This window comes from Chiloscyllium plagiosum, chromosome 4, assembly GCF_004010195.1.
Source record: "Chiloscyllium plagiosum isolate BGI_BamShark_2017 chromosome 4, ASM401019v2, whole genome shotgun sequence".
NCBI classification, from domain to species: Eukaryota; Metazoa; Chordata; class Chondrichthyes; order Orectolobiformes; family Hemiscylliidae; genus Chiloscyllium; species Chiloscyllium plagiosum.
The window spans coordinates 59,525,990-59,551,388 of record NC_057713.1 but is presented as its reverse complement, the minus strand read 5'-3'; the positions used below and the strand labels follow the sequence as shown (position 1 = coordinate 59,551,388).

Below are 25,399 nucleotides of genomic sequence, written 5' to 3'. Positions count from 1 at the left end.
TGTTGAAATTATTACAATTTTAAATGCATAATATTGGATAGAGTTTGATTTGACCTTTACTGTTGATGCTGTCGGAGCTGAAGAGTGTGGTGCTGGAAAAGCACAGCTGGTCAGGCAGCATCCGAGGAGTAGGAGAGGCATAAGCTCTTGGAAACACACTAATTGGATGTTTATTGAGTGGAAGACTTTTCTGTTTGAATATCTGACTGGCTGACTTGCTGGTGCCTTGATCATTAGAATCCCTACACTGTGGAAGCAGGCTCTTCGGCCCAACAAGTCAACACCGACCCTCCGAAGAGTAACCTATCTAGATCCAATCCGCTACCCTATATTTACCCCTAACTAATAACCTACCCCATGGGCAATTTAGCATGGCCAATTCACCTAAACTGCACATTTTTGGATTGCGGGAGGAAACCGGAGCAGCCAGAGGAAACCCATGCAGATATGGGGAGAATGTGCAAACTCCACAAAGACAGTCACCTGAGGCTGGAATTGAATCTGGGTCTCTGATGCTGTGAGGCAACAGTGCTAACCACTGAGCTACCATGATGCCCTTCACTGTGACCCATTCTGAGTATAATTGATAGCCTCTTGAATATAAGGGAATTCATCAATGGCACAGATACAAATGATCTCTGTACCTGCAATGATTCAACTGCCTCAAAATGGCTGCAGTACCTGCTTATTGAAAGAAACCTCCATGATTTTCCTAACAGTGTCACGAACTGTTGACTGTGATATGTTACCTAGATCTGCAGTGGTTCCCTGGAACTATCCAGGTGCATAAGAATTAAAGGTGACGGTGACCTTGATGGCTGTAGGTAAGGGACTATCATGGGGCATTGAGGCATCAAGTAACTGTGAACCAGAGTGCAAATGTTTGAGTCTCCAATGATCCTGACACTCTGTCATCTTCAGGTGGCTGACCTTTGTGTGGTACACCAAATGTCCTGTAGCACTTACTTTCCTTTGCAACCTCTCGCTATCCTCTTCCTGACAGGAGAATGCATGTCCTGAAATTCCTCACTAATTTGTCCAATGTCAGATGCTTCTACTGAAGGTTTTGAGTCAGATATGACTCTTCTTCAATTCTGAAGATAAGTCATATCAGACATGAAATGATATCTGTTTTTCTTTTCACACATGCTACCAGATCTGCTGAGTTTTTCCAGTATTTCCATTTATTATTCTAGATATTCAGCATCCATATTATTTTGCTTTTCAATGGATTCATCCCATTTCCTGAATTATTTCCTCAAGGCAGTACTTTGACCAATCAGAGTCAACCTGCTAGATTTGAAAATTTAATCAAAGTTTGGCAGTTAACTGCTGAATCCTCTATGGTTTCGTCTCTTGCAAACAGAGTTCACTTGACAACCAATCAACACTCCCCTGTCATATATAATATGTTGTTTTCCCTTTACATGGGCATTTCTTGCAAATTGTCCTGATGATTGCAAGATAAAAAGCTTTGACAAATGTGTCTTTTCAGCAATACCCAAGTTTAAGAATTGGTGGAACATTCTGCATACATTTTTATTTCAGAACTGACCATCTTCTGATGACTTTTGTTCTTGTTTCAATTAAAATATAGTACAGTTTTGTGCTGGTCACTGAATAGTTCACACTGAACAATAGAAGAGGTATAACTTTGTGAAAAGCATTTGACAGCATAATAATCCAAAACAAGTCAAACTAAGTAGTTGGAGAAATATTGACCACACACATTTTCATGGTTTGGTGACCTTTTAAAAATATTGTTTGTGAGAGATTGGGCTGAATCTTATATTTTCTGGCTAAGTGTCAGTTTCATTAGGTTTCATGGAGAGTCTCACTCTGGAAGACCAAGCGAGATCTTTCACTGTTTCTTAACAAACTTGCATTATTATGTACCTATAACACTGCTCTGGTCTGATTCTAGCCCCATGCTACCACATGCCATACTCTGAACAATCTCCCCTGCTAGGATACTGTGGAATGAACCTGCACCCCCATTGCTGATGCCATCTTTAAATGGCTATTATGCACCTGGACAAGTAATGTTAGTCCAGAGCAAGCCTGCATCGCTTCTGATATTTGTCCTGGGCATGGCAGAGAAGAAACAAATTGACGCCCTGCTTTGCAGGTAGAGATTTGCTAATCCTGTGCTGACTTTCACATCAAGAATACTTGCTATCTAGTTTGCTCGCGGCAGTGTGATGTATGATTTATAATATCATTAATAAACAGTAATCCCCCTTAATAGGCAACTGGCTGCTACCCTCCTCAGTTTGAAGGGTTGAAACGGTCAGGCAAGATGGGCATGATGGGCCTGTTCATCTCTGGAGAGTCCTGAGTATGGACTTCTGAGGGAGCCTGTGTATGATTTCTCCTCTGGCTAGGTGCACCTTGGCACCACCATGTCTCTCTGTGAGGAATAGCCATCTCGAATGTTCACAAATCCCCTTGTCACTATGTATGTGATTCTCAGGGCCAGTGCCTTGGGCAGCAGAGTTCACATGCGCATATATGTGTGTGTGTGTGTGTGTCCAGCAGACCCTGATGGTTCTGGACCTCGCTCTCCATCTCTGTCCATGGAGGCAGACAGGTGATTATACGACTTGTTGCGACGCTGCAGTTTCTATGCAGTGAGGGCCATTTTCCCCCACATACCTGTCTATAATTCCTATTCCTCTCTGTGCATGTGGATGAAATCTCTGATTGTACACAACTGGGCCCTCTTTGGCCAAGGGCTGACCAGGTACTTGTTCTCTACAGTTATCCAAGTGCCGGCAACATGGGATAACTATGGAGCTGTCGTAGTAATGTGATCACCAGACTATAGTCCCACACTTTCAAAGGTTAATATTTCCACTAATGTAAAACCAAAACCAGAGATTGCTGGAGAAATTTAGCAGGTCTGCCAGCATCTGTGGAGAGAAATCAGAGTTAACGTTTTTTCAGAACACCACTGAGCTGCTGAATGTTAACTCTGATTTTACTCCACAGATGTTACCAGACCTGCTGAATTTCTTCAGCAATTTCTGTTTTTATTTCCAATTTTCAGCATCAGTAGTTGTTTGTTTTATTCCTACGGTGTTTTCTGAGTTGGTGGAGACATTTGAGAATTGGGGGTGGGGGGGCTGTTGGAGGCTAGGAGGCAGCCTTGCTGATGTTTCCTCTGAAGTCTAGGTACTCATCCTCAGAATTTAAGAGGTAGCTTCTGGGGGCCATTTTATCACAGTGCTCATGGATATGCTGACAATAACTGCAAACAAAGGAGAGAAGGCGTCATGGCCAGTGGTTACCAGTGGTGTGCAATGAATGAGATTAGCAGTGGGGTTACTGTGAAAGTTACATTGGAATGAAGAATGGTACCTATTTGGATGGATATATATGTTTTAGCATCTCTGCAAGGACTGGTCCCAGTTTTCTCCTGTGAGGGTAAGAGTTACATAAAGACTAAGATTAGAAATGGGAGCAGAAGTAGGTCTTTAACTGATCGAGTCTGCTGCACCATTGAATGGAATTGTGGCTAATCTAATAAACCTCCTGTGTTTTCCCCATTAATCTTGGTTCCCTTACTGATTTCTGGATTTTGTCCTCAGAGTGGTTTAACAGTCAAATGTTGGGTTTGGGGGTCTTTCTGCTTGTTATGAGCAGATTTCTTTTGTAATTAGAGAAAAGGTGGAATTAAATGAGGTGAAATAGGGCATAATAGTTGTTAGTGTTGGTGCAGGTGGGTGAGAATTGGTGAGGTCTCCTGAGCAATTGAGTAGCTAACTCCGAGGGTATGCAGGGTTAGTAGTGTGGGAAGGTGAGGAATGGCAGAGTGGGCAAGGGCAAGGTTGCAGGCCACAGTGAGAATGTCAGAGCGTGAACCTTGGTCACAGGTGGGATGCAGTGGCAGAGACAGAATGAGTTTGAAACACAAACAAAAGTTCTTCCAGGTCTGAAGAAGGGTCACTGGACCTGAAACATTAACTCTGCTTTCTCTCCACAGATGCTGCCAGACCTTCTGAGTTCTTCCAGCAATTTCTGTTTGTGTTTTTGATTTCCAGCATATGGAATTCATTATTTTTTTAATAGAATGAGTGTGAAGGTGCCAGTTACCTTTGCACAGTGGAGAAGGTCGTATATTGCACCTTCTTATGCAATATTTTTCCAGACCATGGAGATGGCACTGACCTGAATGACGACTTCAGACCAGACTGTTAATGTCTGGTGACGTGGCTTCTTCTGCTGTTTTGAAACCAGTGCTCGAAAGGATGGCGATAGGTTTTGAAGACCAAATAAAATGACACCAATAGCAAGCATCATGAACAGTTGTTTGAATGAGGAGTAATTGAAGTTTGACTTGCAGACAATTTGGAGCCAGGGGCTATGCAAATGTAACTTTTGTTGGCAATAAGTTGCTTGCTCTATAGACTAGTGACCAGATATCAATGACAGAAACCTTTCTCTTTCCAACAACTGTGTTATTGGTTCTCGGTTAACTGAACGACTTTGAATTGGGAATAAGTTCAAGAAAGAGAAGTGTTCCGTCCTTTCTCGGCACGGGAGTGATCTCTTTGTTTTCTGCAGTCAAAAGGTACTGAAATCCTGAAGACACCATTTATCTTTCCTGCAGCAATTGTTGTAAGCTGTGACTCTTAACTGATAAGTCAGAGGCTTTTAAGAGTGAAGCAATGTGCTGACGAACAGGAAAGACAATGATCTTCTCAACAACATAATCTAGGAAGAGAGATTATTTTATCCGGACTATTTGTGTGTGTGTAAGGGATGTTTATTGTGGGATTTGAGTTTCAGTTATATAGAGTCACCATAGAGTCACCCTAACAATTTCTAACAGTTCACCTGTAGCTAGAGTTTATGTACTTTTGGAATAAATAGTGATTCTTGTCCAGTACAGAAACCTGGTCTGTGTTTTCTATCAATTTGGGTCTTAAGGTCAGATAAATTGGATAACTTTGCATACTTTATTAAATCTTTAACAGGTGTGACACTGGGAATAGTGGGACTAAATTTCCAGTGTGTCATCCCAGTCAGTTGTAACAAACTTTGAGGACATTTGACCCATGATTGGATTGGAAACAGAAGTAATGAGTATTTTGGTGTGGTACTGGCAGATAATACATAAAGGAAAACATGAGGTTATGTATGTGTTTGAGGCACAGGACTGTAAACAGTAAAGAATTTCCTGCAGGTGACAGAGTTGTTGCTAGCAGTCTTAAAGGAAATTTCAAAATAAAGCTTGATTGCCTTGGCAGATAAACTGGATGTAGCTTTGCTTGAAAGAGCCAGAAAGTCAGATGTAATTGAGGTACCAGCAAGACATTTGGGTTTACAGAAGTGCAGAGGAGGCTGAGTACTTCCTGTCGTGAAATGTTGTGTTACGACGCAGAGATGAACTTCTCTGTTAATTAAACCAAACACCCAGAAAACTTTGTAATCTGCTAAAATATGAGTAACAGAGAACTCACCAATTTAAAGAAAATAACATCAATTTTTTTACTCTAAAAGTGAACATTAACCAACAATACACAATTCTAAGCACCCCTTCTCTTAACTGCTTATTATGTCTCCAACTCTATAACAATATTCTGTTCCAGAGACTCTTATTAAAATTACATCAACTTAATTTCAAAATTACACAGCAGCTTCTTTTTTTCTTCCCTTTTCTGGCTGAGGATCTCCCTGGATCATTTTCCATTTTATTGTGTGTATGTTTTATATGAAAAGGTACCTTTGATAGAGAATGTTTCCTAATTTCTTGGAGAGCAACATGTTAGCTCTCCCTGCATTTCTCTCTTGATGGCAGTTGCTCTCTGACCAATTTTCAAAATGTCTGCATTTTAGATCCCCAACATCAGGTTGTCTCATTGGTTCGATGTTGGCAAAACAATAAATTCAAACTCAATTGTTTTTAGTTTCCTGGGGCATAATTTAAACTGATTGCTTAAATTCGAATTGTTGTTAAAACAGCAGCTAATACTCACGTATCCATTTCACAGTCAAATGTTACATATTTGCAATTTTCCAGTACACTCTGGGACTGCCATCTAGTCATGTACACAGGTGCTTGTACGCTGTCAGTTCAGAACAGCATTTACTCTCTCTTAAAGGGACAGTACATGCCTTCAACTTTATAACAGTTGGAATCAGGGATATTTGGTTACAGTTGAAGCAGCTTGAACTTAAGAAGAAAATAAAGAAACTAGAGATGGCAGAAAAAGATAAGTGAAGGATAGAGAAAGATAAGGGAAGGGAAATGGAATTGAAAAAGACAGAAATATGGAAGTGAAATCTAGAATTAGAATTGCAAAAGGAGAAATTGGAATGATATGAATATATGCTTAAAATGGCACACTTGAACCTGATGGTGTCAGCTCTTGATGTAGGCTCTTTTCCTGATGAAGGGCTTTTGCACGAAACGTTGATTTTGAAGCTCCTTGGATGCTGCCTGAACTGCACCACTAATCCAGAATCTTGTGGGGAGAATTTTCATCATAATCTGAAATCCAGTAATGAAATGTTTAAGTTTGCACAGGCCCTATCAAAATTTGAAGAAGAGGATGTGGAGATATTCTTCATGTAATTTGAGAAAATGACTAGGAAAATGAATTGGGCAAATAACAATTGAAAAATTCTTATGCAGAGTTGACAGATAATGTACAGGAACGAATACTTCATTGTCTTGGGATTATGACTTAGTTCCATACAAGGTAATGCCTTAGGCAGATTGGCAAAGGTTTCAAAATTTAAGCAAAAAGCCTGGGCAAACCTATTTTGAATTTGAGAGGGTTAAGCAAAGTAATTGCAACAGGTGGATAAGAAGATGAAACCACATATGAAGCTATGTCGAGCCATCTATTTCAACGTCCCTCCCACTCCCCCCATGACATGTCCATTATGGGCCTCCTCCACTGCCTACACAAGGCCACCTGCAAACTGGACGAGGAACACCTCATCTTCCGCCTTGGGACCCTAAAACCACATGGTATCAACATTGAATTCACTGGTTTACAAATCTCCTTTCCCCCCGCCATCCCATGCCAGATCCAACCCTCCAACTTGGCTCCACCTTCTTGACACATACTAGCTGTGGCTTAACCAACATTTTATACAGTCCCAGCATATCCTCCCTGTTCTTAAACTCATTGTCACAACTAATAAAGGCAAGTATAGCATATGTTTTCCTCCCTACTTTATCCACCCATCTTGATATCTTAAAAGACCAGTGTGCATACACACCAAGGTTCCTCCAATCCTCAGTGCTTCCCAGTCTCCCTTGCCTCATTAGTCCTGCCCAAGTGCATCACCTTGCATTTATCCTTTTGAATTCCATTTGCCATCAATCAGCCCATCTGACCAGCCCGTCTATACCCTCTTGGAGTCTAAGTCAGTCCTCCTCAATACTTGCCATCCAACCATTTTTTGTATTACTGATCAGCCTTCTACATTCAAGTCTAAATCATTTATATAGAGTGATTTGAATCATATAGGTATATAGCATGTAAACAGACCCTTCGGTTCAACCAGTCCATTGCTAACGTGATCCCGAACTAAACTAGTTCTACCTGCCTACGTTTGGCCCATATCCCTCCAAACCATTCCTATTCATGTACATATCCAAATGTCTTTTAAACATTATAATTGTACCTAATGTCCACCACTTTCTCAGGAAGTTCATTCCACATGCAAACCATCCTCTGTATATAAAATTTGCATTTCACGTCTTTTTTAAATCTCTCTCCTCTCATTTTAAAATGTGCCCCCAGTCTTGAAATCCTCCACCCTAGGAAAAAGACAAGTACCATTAACTCTATCTATACCTCGCATTATTTTATAAACTTCTATCTGGTTGCCTCTCAACCTCCTATGTTCCAGTAAAGAAACTCCCAGCCTATCCAGCCATTCTTTAAAATCTCAAATCTGCCATACCCAGCAACATTCTGGTAAATCTCTCCAGCTTAATAACATCCTTCTTATAACTAGGAGACTAAAACATGACAAAGTATTCCAGAAGAGGCCTCAACAGTGTCTTGTACGACGTCCCAATTCTTATACTCAAAGGACTGAGCAATAAAGGCAAACGTGCTAACTGCCTTTTTAACCATGCTGTCTATTTTTGACATAAACTTCAAAGGAATTATGTATCTACACCCCTTGTTCCCTCTGTTCTAAAACACTACCCAACGCCCTACCATTAATTGTATGAACTCTACCCTTATTTGTTGTACCAAAATGTAATACCTTACATTTATCCAGATTGAACTCCATCTGTCATTTTTCAGCTCATTTGATCAAGATCCCTTTATAATCTCGGAAAGCCTTCTTCACTGTCTACTATGCCACCAATTTTGTGTCATCCACAAATTTGTTAACCATGCCTTATATATTCTCATCCAAATCATATAAACCATAAACAACAAGGGCCTGAACTCCTGTGGGATCCCACTCGACACAGACAGGAGTTATACAGCATGGAAATGGATACCTAGGTCCAAGTTGGGAAAAAAGGCCCCAATGTATTCAGCTTCTCCCCATAGCTCAGTCTCTCCAATACTGGCAACATCCTTGTAAATCGTTTTCGAACCTTTCAGGTTTAAAAACATCTTTCCTGTAGCAGGTAGACCAGAATTGAATGCAGAAATCTAAAAATGGCTTCACCAATGTAGCTACAGCCACAACATGATCTCCTTACTCCTACACCCTATTCACTGATCAATGAAGGTAAGTGTGCCAAAAGCTTTCTTCATTACATAGATTACTTGTGACTCCACTTTTAAGGAACTGTATACCTACACTCTTAGATCTCTTTGTTTAGCAACACTCCCCAGGGCCTACCATTAAGTATATAAACACTGCCCTAATTTGCCTTACCAAAATGCAATATGTCAGATTTATCTAAATTAAACTTAAGGTCCTGTTGTACTCTGAGATAACCTTCTTCACTATCCGTTACACATCCAATTTTGGGGTCATCATTAAACTTACTAACCATTCCTCCTATATTCACATCCAAATCATTTATATGAATGACAAAAAAGCAGTGGACCCAGCACTGATCCTTGTTGCACACCACTGGTCATGAGCCTCCAGTCCAAAAACAACCTCCACCACCAACCTCTATGTCCTACCTTAAAGCCAATTTTGTACACAAATGGCTAGCTCCCCCTGGATTCCATACTGTCCAACCTTACTAACCAGTCTACTGTGCAGAACCTTGTGAACACGTTGCTGAAGTCCATGTACACAATGTCTACTGCTCTACCTTCAAGAAACTCAGTCAAGTTAGTGAGATTTCAAACGCACAAAGCCTTTGTCAGTCCTTGCCTTTCCAAACGCATGTAAATCCCATCCCTCAGAATCCTCTCTAACAACTTACCCATCACTGATGCCAGGCTCACTGGCTTACAGTTCCAAGACTTTTTCTTACCATCTTAAATAGAGGCACCACATTAGTCAACCTGCAGTCTTCTCGTACCTCACCCATGGCCAACGATAATATAAGTATCTCAGCAAGAGCCCCAGCAATCTCTTCTCTAGCATCCCACAAAGTTCTGGGATACACGTGATCAGATCCTGCAGATTTATCCGCGTTTATGCGTTTTAAGCCTCAATTTCTCCAGTAATCAATTAATTCTTATATCTGCCAGCATTGCCCTTCACACTGACAGGAACATACTGCCTCTGAACTCTTGTTACCCCTTTTTTTAACTGTCTGTTTACCTGTGAAGAGCCTCTCCCAGTCAACTTTTGAAAGTTTCTGCCTAATACTGTCAAAATTGGCTTTACTTCAATTAAAAACTTTAACTTTTAGATCAGGTCTATTCTTTTCTATTTTATAACTAATAGAATTATGATCACCTGCTTCAAAGTGCTTCTCCACTGACACCTCAATCACTTGCCCTGCCTTATTTCCCAAGATAAGGTCAAGTTTTGCTCCTTCTCTATTAGGTACATCCATATATTGAATAAGAGCATTTTCTTGTACACACTTCCTGTCCATCCAAGCCCTTAACACTATGGCAGTCCCAGTCTGTGTTTGGAAGGTTAAGATTCCCTACCATTACCACCCTATTTATTATTCTTACAGATATCTGAGGTTTCTTCAAATATTTGCTTCTCAATTTCCTGCTGACTATTGGGGAGGGCCTATATACAATCCCAATAAGGTGATCATCCCTTTCTTATTTCTCAGTTCCTCCCAAATAACTTTCCTAGATGTTCTACTCTCCCTCCTCTTTTGCCCCTTTTCTATCCTTCCTGTAGCGCCTCTACCCTGGAACATTACGCTGTCAAACTTGCCCTTCCCTGAGCCATGTTTCTGTAATTTTTATGATATCTTAGTCCCATGTCCCCAACCAAGCCCTGAGTTCATCTGCCAGGGCTCTTGCATTGAAATAAATGCAGTTAACATTTCAGTCTTCCCTCGTTCTCTGCCTTACTTTCGTTTACCTTGACCATTTAACTTGCTGCTATTCTCTGTTGTACTAGTCTCAGTATCTTTCCCACTATGACTTTGGGTTCCTCCCCTTCACTTCCACCCATCTCCACCTCCCCCCAAGTTTAAAGCCTTTGAGTAGCACTGGCAAATCTCCACGTTAGGACATAGGTCTCTTTCCGATTCATGTGCAACCCCTCTTATACAGAGGGGTTGTACTTCAGAAGAGATTGCAATGATCCAAAAATATGAATCCTGACAAGTACACAAGGTCCTTAGCCATACAATCATTTGCCCTATCCTCCTTGGAAAAGCAACCCTCTGCTTCCTGCCACGGAGCCAACTGTGGATACAATTTTCCCAATTTACCTGGATCTCATCGGCATCCTTTGCTATCTCCCATGTGGGATCTTATCCAAAGCCTTGGTAAAGTCTAAGTAGACTACATCAAAAGCGTTATCCTCATCTACATACCTGCTCACTTCTTCGACAAATGCAAGCAAATTAGTTTGATGCGATCTTCCCTTAACAAAACCATGTGGACTGTTCTTGATTAATCCCTGCCTCAACAAATGCAAATTAATTCTGTCCCTCAAGAGTTACTTCCAGTAGTTTCCCCACCATTGAGGTTCACCTGACCAGCCTGTAGTTCCCTGGTCCTTATTCAATAATGGTACCACATTGGCTGTCTTCCAACCCTCTGGCATGTCACCTGTGATCAGAGAGTAATTGAACAATTTTGAAAGCGTCCCTGCTATTTTCTCTCTTGCTTCACTCAACACCTGGGATATATTTCATCGGGCCCTGGAGACTTATTTACTTTTAAGCCTGCCAGACCACTCAGAATCTTCTCCCTGTCTATGCTAATTTCTTTAATTGTATCACAGACCTTCTTCCTGATTTCTATGCCCTTATCATTCTTCTCACTAGTGAGCACCGACCCAAAACATTCAATTACAACCTTATCTACATCCTCTGGCTCCACATACAAATTACCACTGCGGTCCTTAATGGGCTTACTCTTTCCTTCCTTGTCCTTTTACCCTTAATGTACTTGTGAAGCAATTTAGGATTTCCTTTGATTTACCTGCAAATATCCTTTCATTTCCTGTTTTACCTTTCACATCCCCTTTTACACATTCTGTACTCCTCTAGAGCTTCTCCTGTTTTGTAATAGTTATGGAGTCATAGAGAGCGACAGCATAAAGAAAGGCCCATGTCCATACAAGTCGAAAGCAACTACTGTAACCCATTTTCCAGCTCTTGGCCTATAGCTTTATATGCATTGGCATCACAAGTGCTCAGCTAAATACATCCAGACTGTTATGAGGGATCCTGCCTTTACCAATCTTACAGAGAATCATCCAGAGAATCCCTACAGTATGGAAACAGTCCCTTCAGCTCATCAAGTCCACACGGACTCTCTGAAGGGTAACCCACCCAGACCCATTCCGTTACCCTATTATCTTATATTTACCCTGCAATTTAGCATGGCCAATTCACCTAACCTGCACATCTTTGGATTATGGGAGGAAACTGAAGCACCTGAAGAAAACCCATGCAGACACAGGGAGAATGTGCAAACTCCACACTGACAGTGGCTCGAGGCTGGAATTGAACCCAGGTCCCTGGTGCTGTGAGGCAGCAGTGCTAATCACTGAGCCACCATACCGCCCCACAGTGATTTTCAGATTCCCACTACTCTCTGGGTGAAAACCAGAGGTTCTTTCCTCACATGTCCTCTAAATCATCTGTCCCTTCTAAGCATCTTGGTGATTGATGCCTCCATCAAGGGATCAAGTTTTTTTTTCCTGTCTACCCTATCTATGCTTCTCATCATTTTATAGAATGAATATTATGGGTTGGTGTTCACATAGAATTAAAAAGAGAGAGAGAGACAGACAGACTGACAGACAGAGCCTTGATTTCTGCCCTAAACCTCCCTTTTCTTCTTAATTCGATGCTATATCCATCTTGGTATCTCGGGTTCACAGGATTTGATGGCCCCACCCATTTTCTTTATCGGAACATGTTGGCTTCTTCAAACATCCAACTGTTCTGAATCAGATTGACGTGAAACTATCTGCTCCCAGTCCTCTCTGGTCAAATCATATATAATCTTATTAAAGTCAGCCTTCCGTCAGAGGAGAACTTTGATTTCAGACCCATCCTTGTCCTTTCCCATAACAGTCTTGTATCTAACTGAGTTATGATCACTGTTTACAAAATGCTTCCCCACTAATACTTCATCTGCCTCATTGCCTAAAATTAAGTCCATGATTACCCCCTCTCTTGTCAGGCATTCTACGTAGTAGCTTATAAAGTTGTCCTGGATGCATTTTAAGAATTCTGTTCCCTCTAAGCCTTTCACATAATGATTACCCTAGTGAAAGTGGAAATCCCCTACCATCAGTACTCTACTACTTATATGCTTTCCTGAAATTTACCTAATTATTTCTCTTGGACTGTTAGAGGGCCTGTAGAAAACTTCCAAAAACATGTTTGCTTCTATTTGATTTTTAAGCTGTACCCATAGTGCTTCGTTTGGGGAGACTTCTAAGTTGTCATCCTTCCTTTCTACTGTAATTTTAGATTTCCTGATCAAAATTGTGACACCTCTTCCTCTTTTACCTCCTTCATCTTGCCTGAAGACCCAATATCCTGAAATATTGAGCTGCCTATCCTGCCCCACTCTCATCCATGTCTCAGCAGCAATAATGAAGTCATAACTCTGCATTTTTAAATTTGTGCCCCCAACTCATTTGCCTTGTTAGTCTGACTCTGAGCATGAAAAAGGTAAATACCACTGAACCTTGCCAAATTCCCTTGTGCCTTAACGAGCCTATAATGTTATAATCTTCCTGACTCACTTACTATCACTTTTTAAATTTTGGTCATTCACCTTAACGTATTAAACATTCTCTCTGGATCCCAAGCCCCCCCACCCCCACCCCCACCAAGTTAGTTTCAACTCTCCCCAACAGTACTAGCATTATGACCATGGTGTCTCATTTTCATTAACAATGTTTGCTGGGCTTTGTATTTTCATGATTGGAATTGTGCATGTTTAATTTCTTCGTTAAACAGCTCAGATAATGATTTTGCTTGCCTGTTGAAGCATTGACTTCTGTCTGTATTGCAGTGAGTTGTTGTCATTACCTGTTAATTTGGAGGTTAAATTTTGCTCAGTAAAGTTGACTTGTACTTTCTGCCATAGCTCTGAGGATATCGACATTCAGAGCTGTAGCTTGGCATGACAACAAAGTTTTAAACCTCCTGTGTTATTGGCATTTCATGAGGCTCTCTTGACCATTTAAGTATGTCTTTCTGTCTACCCTTGTCCTCTTGGATTGTGAAGTGATAATATTGAACCCATATTGTTCAGGAAATTTCTCAAATTCACTGGCGCTATCTTGGTTCCTTGCCACTGATTAATCTTTTAAGAATCTGTTGTTCAGCAAGCATAAGTCACAGAGGTGAGATAATTGTTGCAGCTCTCAAATCTTTCACCTTTCTGATAAAAGGAAATATTAAGAAATGGTTTGCTGTTAGGAGATATTATCCTGTGTGAATAAATCAGCTTCCACAATAAGTTGTGGTGTATATGGTACTTCAGTGGCTACCGTGTCTTTCTGTTGTGTACTTTATACTTTTGGCATGTTTTCCATCAGATTTTATTTTTTTGATGTCTTTGTAGATGCCTGTTCCATACACAAATGATCTACATTTAAGGCTGGGGTTAATAGACTTCTGGTGTCTCATGCACTAAAAAGATATGTGACTATTGGCAGGAAGGTGAGCGGCCCCAGATCAACTATGATGGTAATAAGTGGCAGAGCAGTCTTGACAGGTTGTGTAGTCTGCTCCTCCTCTTATCTCTCATGCTCTTGTGATCTGATTGAGCTTATAATTCTTCATTCCCATGTGATCTTCATTGCAGCTTCTGGAGAAGTTTGGGTCTAATGATTTTAGATTAAGCCAGCAGAAAGAAAACCATTGTTTTGCGAAATGTCATCTCTAATTGACCAATACCCCTGTGTTGTTGTGTTTGCAATATTTTTGTCAGGTTGTCTGGATCACTTGCTGAGAAAATATCTATAGTTGTCACAATACATAGGCATTGTGTTTCACATGCATAGATGTGAACTCCTTGCTTGCTTTTCTGAAAGCATCGATCAGGATCACCTTTTCAGTTCACTCATAGAGTCATAAAGCACAGAAACAGACCAATTTCCAACTTATCCGCGCTGACCAGATATCCTAAACTGATCTAGGTCCCATTTGCCATCTCCTCTAAACCTTTCCTCTTCATGTACCCATCAAGATGCCTTTTAAATGTCATAATTGTATCAGCCTCCATGACTTCCTCTGACAGCTTGTTCTATACAAGCGCCACCCTCTGCATGAAAATGTTGCCCCTCAGGTCCCTGTTAAATCTTTCCCCTCTCACTCTAAACCTGTTCTAGTTTTAGACTCCCATAGCCTGAGTAAAAGAACTTGGCTAATCACTCTATCCATGCTCCTCATGATTTTCTAAACCTCTATGAGGTCACCCCTCATCCTCCAATGCTCCAGAGAAAAAAACCCAGCCAATCAGTCTCTCCCTTTGACTCAAATCCTCCAGTCCCAGCAAAGTGCTTTTAATTTTTTTCTGAACCTTTTCAAATTTAACATCTTTCCTATAGCAGGGAGAATAGATTTTAATGCAGTACTCTAAAAATGTCCTTGGTTCTAACTCAACCTTCTACTCTCCAGGCATCTGGAAACTGGTGTGGGAGATTAGACAGAGAGCTTTCAAATCTTTCATCTTGCATCACCAGTAACCAAATTCATCTCCTCCAGAAAAACACCGTCAAAAGCAGTGTCAACTATGTTCCTGCCCTAGATTAGAATGGTGCTGGAAAAGCCCAGCAGGTCAGGCAACATCCGAGGAGCAGGAAAATCGACGTTTTGGGTAAAAGCCCTTCATCAGGCATGGAGGCTTTTGCCCGAAACGTCGATTTTCCTGCTCCTTGGATGCTGCCTGACCTGCTGTGCTCTTCCAGCACCATTCTAATCTAGACTCTGGTTTCCAGCATCTGCAGTCCTCACTTTTGCCTATGTTCCTGTCTGATGAACTGACCATCTCTTCCAAGGCCTCAATTATCAATTAACATTTGTCATGCACTTGAATATACAATCTCTTTCAAACTTGCCAGAACAAACTCCCAGGTAACGACCATGTTAATAGCCAACTTCACTCTGTTTTAACACAATGCTCTTTCTGTATGAACTCTCTTAATCAAGAATCTCCAGGCATGGTCTCACACACAAACAAAAACTTGTTTGGTCTGATCTTTTTCTTTTACTATAAGCTGTTTCATAAAGTCTATGTTTAACCCATAATTTTCTGTTCACAGCTCGAAAGTAAAACTGATAAAATAAAAATAAACATAATGAAAAATCAGCAAGGGTTCTGACAATATGAAGTATTTAAAAAGTCATGCTGTACATATATCAAACCAAAGAAACCTCTCAGCTATGTATTGCCTTTCAGAGCTTCCATCTTAGTTTGATACTATCAGGTATATACACTGCTCTGAAGAATTGGCAATCTGTCAACCTTTACAATGCATTTGTCTGCATTTTAGCTTGCACCTATAATCATGGTCTCTTTCATAGATCTAAATGTCATCCACTATGCCAACTGCTCTTTTGCTTCCCTTATGTTTCTCATTTGCTTTCTGTCGGAACACACCCTGGCTCACATGACACCAAAAGGTAGGCACAGGAATGTTTACTGGTCAAAAGGGTAAGGTGAATGTTGTCAATAGCAAAGTTTGCTCTTCAAGTATTACATTTCAGTCACTACTTCAGGCACTTGGCCTGCTGAAAATTCATTTCTACTAGGGTTGTTATGATCTCTTCCAGTATTGGTAGCAGATAGTAATTCCCCTTTGTTGCTTGATTGAGAACTTAGTAATCCTTGCAATTTCATCCTATTTTCTGTGTTTGGCTTCTTGCTCATAATGATGCAATTTACCCACATTTTAGCATGTGTCTCTGGCAATCATTTTCTTTTCTACCATCATGATTGCCTTTTAGTTCTACTGCTATTTTGTGTGTGGGATGAATCACTAGTTTCTTCTGTGGATCAATAATGATTTAATACTCAGTGCATTCAACCAACACGTTAAACACGCTGAATACAATTGTACCAGATCTAACTTGCTTCTAATCAATGGGCACTTTTCAATGACTATACTACTTTTAACCTTAGTGATGCCTGCTTCATCTCATGGTTTACTGAGATCAGCAGTGACTGTTTGCAGCTTTCAACCCCAGGCTAGCAAGACAATCTGGCACAGTGGCATAGAACGTGCAATTAATGTGCTTCCTTCGTGTGTTGTTTGATTTGGGCCACTCTAAGCTACTGAACTTTGGTTCCACCATATGCTGTCAGCATGATGTTGCTCAGTTTCAGAGGATCTTTCTTTGAGTAACCATTTCATTTCACATTTTCAGCGAAGATTTCCTTGCATATTCTGGGAGGGACAATGTATGTCTACGTTCCTAAATGTAATATCAAATTCATTGTTGTGGGCTTATTAAATGACTTCTTCATAAATTAAATTTGTATGAGCTTCTTCTTCTGGAATCTGTCACATCCACGGATTTTAATGTAATTGCTTAATTCGTACATCTATTGTTGTATCCCTCAAAGTAGATTTTCATCTACCTGGGTATAAGTTTTTGGTTTATTTTTCTTTTTATTCAACAGGTTGCTCTGCCTCTGCTAATTCCTTTACCGTCTTCTTTCTTTACTCTGCATATTCTTTGTCCAGTGATTACCTTTCCAAAAGTTTGACTGTTAGATTCACTAAAAAGGGCGGAATGGTGGCTCAGTGATTAGTGCTGCTGACTTCCAGTGCCAGGACCGGGGTTCGATTCCACCCTCAGGCTGTGTTGAGTTTGGACATTCTCCCTGTTCTGCATGGGTTTTCTCTGGGTTGTCCGGTTTCCTCCCGCAGTCTAAACATGTGCAGGTTAGGTGGATTGGCCATGCTAAATTGCCCTAGTATCTGGAGATGTTCAGGCTAGGTGGATTGGCCATGGGAAATGCATGGTTACAAGGATAGGGTAGAGGGATGGGTCTGGGTGAGTTGCTCTTCGGAGGGTTGGTGTGGAATTAATGGGTTGAATGGCCTACTTACACACTTTAGGGATTCTGTGAAAAAGGACATTTCCTTCTGTTCATGAATTCATATGGATGTGGATCCAAAATTGTATGTTATCTTGCTGGTGCCAGGGTCACTGAACAGCTGCAGAACATTATTACTCAAGTGGGTAAACATCCAGAGATTGTGGTCCACATTACTATCAATGCTATATGTGGAAAGAGGGATAACATACTGAAAGAAGATTTAAAGCCTGACAAATACTAGTAATCTGAGAACTACTCCAGCTACAACATGTTTGTAAATAGCGAAATGGGAAGATGAAGCAAATGAATGCATTGCTGAGAAATAGCATAGGAGGGAAGGTTTTAGAATTGTGAGGCAGTGGGAGTGATTACATTACTTACAGTGTGGAACAGGCCCTTCGGCCCAACAAATCCACACCGACCCGCCGAAGCGTAACCCACACAGACCCCTATATTTACCCCTTACTTAACACTACGGGCAATTTAGCATGGCCAATTCACCTGACCTGCACATCTTTGGACTATGGTAGGAAACCGGAGCACCCGGAGGAAACCCACGCAGACACGGGGAGAATGTGCAAACTCCACACAGTCAGTCGCCTGAGGCGGGAACTGAACCCGGGTCTCTGGCGCTGTGAGGTAGCAGTGCTAACCACTGTGCCACCGTGGGTTTTGAGCAGAATTTTTTATTCATTCCTGGAAATGCTGCCTGGCCAGCATTTATTGACTGTCCTTAGTTGTCCTTGAAAAGGTGGTGATGAGCCGACTTCTTGAACCTCAGCAGTCCAAGTGCTGTAGGTCGACCCATAATTACTTTTAGGAACGAATTCCAGGACTTTGACCCCAAGGCAGTGAAGGAACAATGATATATTTCTAAGTCAGAAGTGGCTTGGAGGGGAAGCTGCAGGTGGTGGTGTTCCCATATATCTCCTGTTCCTATCTTTCTCGAGGGAAGTGGTTGTGGGTTTTAATGTTGCTGACTTAGGATCTTTGATGAATTTCTGCAGTGCATCTTGTAGATAGTGCACACTGCTGCTACTGAATGTCAGTGGTGGAGGGAGTGGTGCTTGTGGATGTGGTGTCAGTCAAGTGTGCTGTTTTGTCATGGATGACGTCAAGTTTCTTGTGTTGTTGGAAATGCACTCATCCAGGCAAGTGGGGGGTAATCTATCACATTCTTGACTTGTGCCTTATAGATGATGAACAGACTTTGGGAGTCAGTAAGTGAGTTACTCATCTTAGTATTCCTAGCTTGTGACCTGCTCTTGTAGCTGCTGCATGTGTGTGGCAAGTCAAGTTGTTTTTCTGGTCAATGGTAATCCAAGGATGTTGATAATGGGGAATTCAGTGATGGTAATACCATTGAAAGTCAAGGATCTGTGGTTAGATTGAGTCATATTTAAGATGCTCATTGGCTGGCATTTGTGTGGTGCGAATGCTACCACAAAGTCCAAAGCTCAACCCTGAATATTGTCCAGATCTTGTTAATGAGATATGTACACAGAGGATGGTTTATATTTTAGCAGGACTGGGACTACTATCCTCATAGAGAGATTTACTGGCACTGTTAGAGACGGCTTAAACAAACTTGTCAGGTGGATGCAAACAAGAGAGGAAATTCAGACAAGAGAAAAACAGTTATGTCACTGGGAAGTAGTAAGATAGAAAGACATATTTTGTTGAAGCTTTTTGTCTTGAATTCATCAGGACATTTCACAAAAATACCAATTTAAGGGAAGAACCAATATTTATACTATAGAGGAGAGTGATAATTGGTTGGCAAATGGACTCTGATCAGTAAAGGTTTTGGAGAATGCACCAATTAATAATGATTAGTAATTAACTGACAAGCTCTGTTTAAATTTTAAACCAGGCAAGTTGACTCAGAATGTTCAATGCATTGCTTTCAGAGAAGAATCAGCAAATGGCTATCAGGTATTTTGTTGAGTTTAAACTGGTTAATGAAAAGAAAACCAATGGTAGGAATAAACTATCATTTTTTGGTTGGTTGACTGTGCTCGTGGGACACAACAAATATCAGTCAAATATCAGTGCCTGGCTCCGATATGGATCAATAAGTTGTTCACTATCTAAATCAATAATTTCGATGTAGCTTACAGAAAACTTTTAGCAAATGAATGGCAGGACACCAGAAAGCTCAGAGGAAAAGAGAGATCTTGAGATGCATGTCCACAGTTCCCTGAAATGGCAGAATATGTTAATGTGGTGATTAAGAAGGCATACAGAAAACCTATGTTTATTAGTCATGCATTGATTACAAGAGCGTGGAGATATGTTGGGGATGTATGAAACTTTGGTTAGGCTACACCGTGAGGATTGTGTGCAATTCTGGTTCCCAAGGAAGGATGTAATTGCACTCGAAGTGGAAGCAGAGGAAATTCACCTGGATGATGCCTGGGATGGAGCATTTTAGCCATGAAGAAAGCCTAACAGCGATAGTGTTTATTTTACCCCAGCACTGATGTGTGCAGGTGTAGGACACAATGAAGAACAAACAAGTGCATAGATCTTTATTTATATTCCACCACCAGGAAGAAAATAAACGTCTGAGTGGCCACGTCGTTTTAGGGAAAGGCCTGATTGGGTTGTGTAGACAATGAGAGGCATGAATAGGGTGGATTGAAAGCAGCTGGTCCCCTCAGTTGAAAGGTCACTGACAAGGGGGTATTATTTTAAGGTGAAAGGCAGGAGGTTGAGAGGGGATTTGAGGAAAGTTTTTTTTTCACCTAGAGAGTGGTTAGAATCTGGAATGCACTATTGGGAGGGCAGGAGTGGTGGAAAATCTCATAACCTTTAAAAAGTATATGAACCTTTTAAAAAGTATATCAACGTTAAGGTCCATGTGCTGCAAACTGGGATTAATGTTGATAGCTCGTCACAGACTCACTGGACTGAAGGCCCACTTCTGTGTTATATGGCTCCATGACTCTACAACAAGGTGGTAACACATATGGATGACGCAAATAAGATTCAACATGATTTGGGAAGGCTGATTGAGTGGGTAAGAAAATGTTTGGGATTATTTCGAAGGAGGGTGTGCAGTCTATTTCTTAAATGGTGAGACATTTAGAAATATTTATGTCCAAAGTGGTGTCCTTGGTCATAAGTAACTGAAAGCTAACATGCAGATGCAGCAAGCAATTGGGAAGACAAATGGCATGTTCGCCTTTATTGTAAGAAAACTGAATACAGGAGCAAAAATGTCTTAATTCCATTAGAATTATAGAGTCATAGAGCAGTACAGCATAGAAACAAACCCTTCGGTCCAACTTGTCCGTGCTAACTAGATATCCTGAATTAATCTAGTCCCTTTTGTCAGTATTTGGCTCATCTCTCTCCAAACCCTTCCTATTCATATACCCATACAGATGCCTTTTAAATATTGTAATTCTACCAGCCTCCACCACTTCCTCTGGTAGCTCATTCCATACACGCACCACCTTCTGCATGAAAAAGTTGCCCCTTAAGTCCCTTTTAAATCTTTCCCCTCTCACCTTAAACCTTTGCCCTTCAGTTCTGGACTCCCCCACCCAAGGGAAAACACCTTGTCTAATCACCCTATCCATGCACCTCATGTTTTTATAAATCTCTGTAAGGTCATCCCTCAGCCTCTCACCTTCTAGGGCAAATTCCCAGCTTATTCAGCCTTTTCCTATAACTCAAACCCTCCAACTCTGGCAACATTCTTGTAAATCTTTTTTGAACCTTTTCAAGTTTCACAACGTCCTTCATATAGGAGAGCTACCAGAATTGAACACAGTATTCCAAAACTGGCCTAACCAATGCCCTGTACAGTCATAACATAACCTTGTGCCTCCTATACTCGATGCACTGACCAATACAGGCAAGCATACCAAACACCTTCTTCACTATCCTGTCTAACTCAGACTCAACTTTTGGGGAGCTATGAATCCGTACTCCAAAGATTCTTTGTCCATCAACACTCCCCAAGACCTTAACATTAAGTGTATAAGTTCTGCCCTGATTTGTCTTTCCAAAATGCAGCATCTCACATTTATCTAAATTAAACTCCATCTGCTACTCCTTGGCCCATTGGCCCTCATTGTACTCTGAGGAAGCCTTCTTTGCTGTCCACCACACCATAATTTTGGTGTCATCTGCAAACTTATCAACCATATCTCTTATGTTCACATACAAATCATTTATATAAATGATGAAAAGCAGTGGACCCAGCATCGGTCTTTGTGGAACACCACTGGTCACAAGCCTCCAGTCTGAAAAATAACCATCCACCATCACCCTCTGTCTCCTATTTTTAAGCCAGTTCTTTATCCAAATGGCTCCTGCTCCCTGTATCCATGTGATCTAACCTTGCTAACGGGTCTACCATTCGGAGTGTTGTTGAACATCTTACTGAAGTCCACATAGATGACATCCACCACTCTGCCCTCATCAGTCCTCTTCATTGCTTCTTCAAAAAACTGAACCAAGTTAGTGAGACATGATTTCCCACACACAAAGCCATGTTGGCTATCCCTAATCAGTCTTTGCCTTTTCAAATACACGTAAATCCTGTACCTCAGGATCCCTTCCGACAATTTAACAACTTGCCCACCACCGATGTCAGGCTCACTGGTCTGCCATTCCCTGGCTTTACCTTCCCACTTTTCTTAAATCATGGCACTATGTTAGCCCACCTCCAGTTCTCCAATATCTCACCTATGGCTACTGATGATACAAATACCTCAGCAAGGGACCCAGCAATCACTTCCCTAGCTTCCCAGAGTTCTAGGGTACAGCTGATCTGGTCGTAGGGATTTATCCACCTTTATGCATTTTAAGATATCCAGCACCTCCTCCTCTGTAACATGCACATTTTCAAGATATCGATATTTATTTCTCCATGTTCTCTAACTTCCACATTCTTCAGTAAACATTGATTCAAATTACTCGTTTAGTATCTTGCCCCATCTCCTGCGGTTCTACATGTAGGTGGCCTTGCTTATCTGTAAAGGACCTTATTCTCAACTAGTTACTCTTCTGCACTTAATGATTTTGTAGAATCACTTTGGATTCTCCTTAACCCTGTTTGCCAAAACTGTGTCCCTTTTTGCCCTCCTGATGTTCCTCTTAAGTATACTTCTAGTGCCTTTATACTCTTCTAGGGATTCTCTCAATCCCTGCCTTCTATACCTGACATTTGCTTCCTTCTTTTTATTGATCAAAACCTCAATTTCTTTAGTCATTCAGCATTCCTACACCAACCAGCCTTGACCTTCACCCTAACAGGAACATACTGGACTCTCGGTTATCTAATTTTTGAAGGCTTCTCACTTTCCAGCCGTCCCTTTACTTGCGAATATCCATCTCCAATCAACTTTGAAAGTTCTTGCTTATTACTGTCAAAATTGGCCTTCATCCAATTTATAATTTTAACTTTTAGATCCGGTCTATCCTTTTTCATCACTATTTTAAAACTAATAGAATTATGATCAGTGGCCCCACAGTGCTCCCCCACTGACACCTCAGTTACCTGCCCAGCCTTATTTCCCAACAGCAGGTCAAGTTTGCTCCTTCTCCAGTAGGTATATCCAGCTACTGAATCAGAAAAGTTTTTTTGTACACACTTACTAAATTCCTCTTCATCCAAGCCATTGATACTATGGCAGTTCCAGTCTATGTTTGCAAAGATAAAATTCCCCTACCATTACCACCCTATTATTCTTACAGATATTCTTACTGAGATATTCTTACAAATTTGCTTCTTAATTTTCCATTGACTATTAGGGGGTTTATAATACAATCCCAGTCAGGTGATCATTGCTTTCTTATTTCTCAGTTCCACCTAAATAACTTACTTGGATGTCGTCCCAGGAATATCCTCCTTAAGTACAGCTGTAACTTTATCCTTAATCAAAAATACCATTCCCCCCTCGTGTCTTGCCCCCCTTTGTATCCTTCTTTTTGCATCTACAACCTGGAACATTAAGCTGCCAATACTGTCCATCCTTGAGTCATGTCTCTGTAATTGCTATGATATTGCAGTTCCATATTCCCAACCATGTCCTGACTTCATCTGTCTTACCTGTTAAGCTTCTTGCATTGAAATAAATGCAGTTTAATTTATTAGTCCTACCTCATTCTCCTGCCTGCCCTGACTGTTTGACTTCCTCCTTTTCCCAACTGCACCAGTCTTAGACTGATCTCTTCCCTCACTGCCTCCCTAGGTTCTCCACCCCACCCCACCCTTACTAGTTTAAATCCTCCCAAACAGCTCTATCAAATCGACCAGTATATTAGTCCCCTTCCAATTCAGGTGCAATCTGTCCTTCTTATACAGCTGACTTCTACCCCCGAAGAGATTCCAGTGATCCAAAAATGTGAATCCTTCTCCCTGTACCAGCTCCTCAGCGACACATTCAACTGCTCTATCCTCCTATTCCTAATTTCACTGGATTCAGGAGTAATCCAGATATTATTACCCTTGAGAACCTACTTTTTAAATTCCTGTCTAATTTGCTATGTTCTCTCCTCAGAATCTTGTCTTTTTCTTTTCCTATGTTGTTAGTTCCAATGTGTACAACAACGTCTTGCTGGTCTCTCTCCCCTTTGAGAATATTCTGCACCCTCTCTGAGATATCCTTGATCCTGGCACCAGGGAGACTAGACACCATTCTGATGTCTCATTGTCGGTTGCACAAACATCTGTCTGTGCCTGTGACTAGAGAATCCCCCATCACAATTGATCATTTGGAACCTTACATACCCATCATTACATTAGAGGCAGTCTCAGTCCCAGAAACCTGGCTGTCAGTGCTATATACCCCTGAGAGTCCATCACCTCCTACATTTCCAAAACAGCATACTTATTTGAGTTGGGGTTAGCCATAGGAGACCCCTGCACTACTTGCTTACTGCTCCTACCTTTCCTCAAGGTAACCCATCTACCTGACTGTATCAGCTGTTTTTCTACCTTGCTGCAACTGCCATCCATCACACCCCCAGCTCCTTAAATTCCTCATTGCCTCTAACTGTTGTTCCAACCGATCCATGCATCCCAATAGGATTCGCAAGCAAACACACTTCCTGCAGACATAATCATCAGTAACATGGAAACTCTTCCCTAATCTCCCACACCCGACAGGGAGAGCATATCACTCTACTAAAGGCCATCTTTGCACCTTAACAATCTGCAGAAGCAGAAAATAGCACAGCAATACTGCTCTAAAATACACTGCTCCAGGCTAACTTAGTACCTATGTTTTAAAGTAGAATCAAGAGACCCATCTCAATAAAACATGTAATCAAAAAAACCCCATTCGACTCATTGTTTTAATTTACAAAAAAACAGCAAGGTTACACTTTAAAACGCCACATAGCTGTTCCACAGCTGTGAGCTCCCCACACATGTTTCTTCAAGCTCAGTTGTGAATTTCACTGTTTGTTTACTTTTCTTAGAACAAACTTTGATATCCAGAGATACTTGAAACTAAACAGCAGAGGCAGTAAGCTATGCAGGTCTATTACTCAGTCACATAGCTGTGCAGGTTTATTGCTCCATTTCTTTCACCTTCCACATGGTCTCTGGTTCCTCCTGTTTTAAAGTGCCATTGTTTTGATCTCTTTTGTTTTAAAGTTCCAATACAAAGCAATAGCTTATAAAACTATAATTACTGCTCCAAGACTTCAGGGAAATCAGCTCCAACACTGAAAATACCTTTTAAAAATGGAGCAGCTGTTGCAGTCATTTTTTTTTCCCCCTCCTCCATTACCCAAGGAATGTTAGCAAGAGTGGAGCTGGT

General features: G+C 41.1%; 1 protein-coding gene across 3 annotated transcripts in view; it reads left to right on the top strand.

Annotated features, from left to right (window-relative positions):
• Nucleotides 1-25,399, top strand: part of LOC122549071 (nucleolar protein 4-like) — a 348,158-nt gene that overhangs the window by 76,487 nt on the left and 246,272 nt on the right. The gene's annotated exons all lie outside the window — the stretch shown is intronic.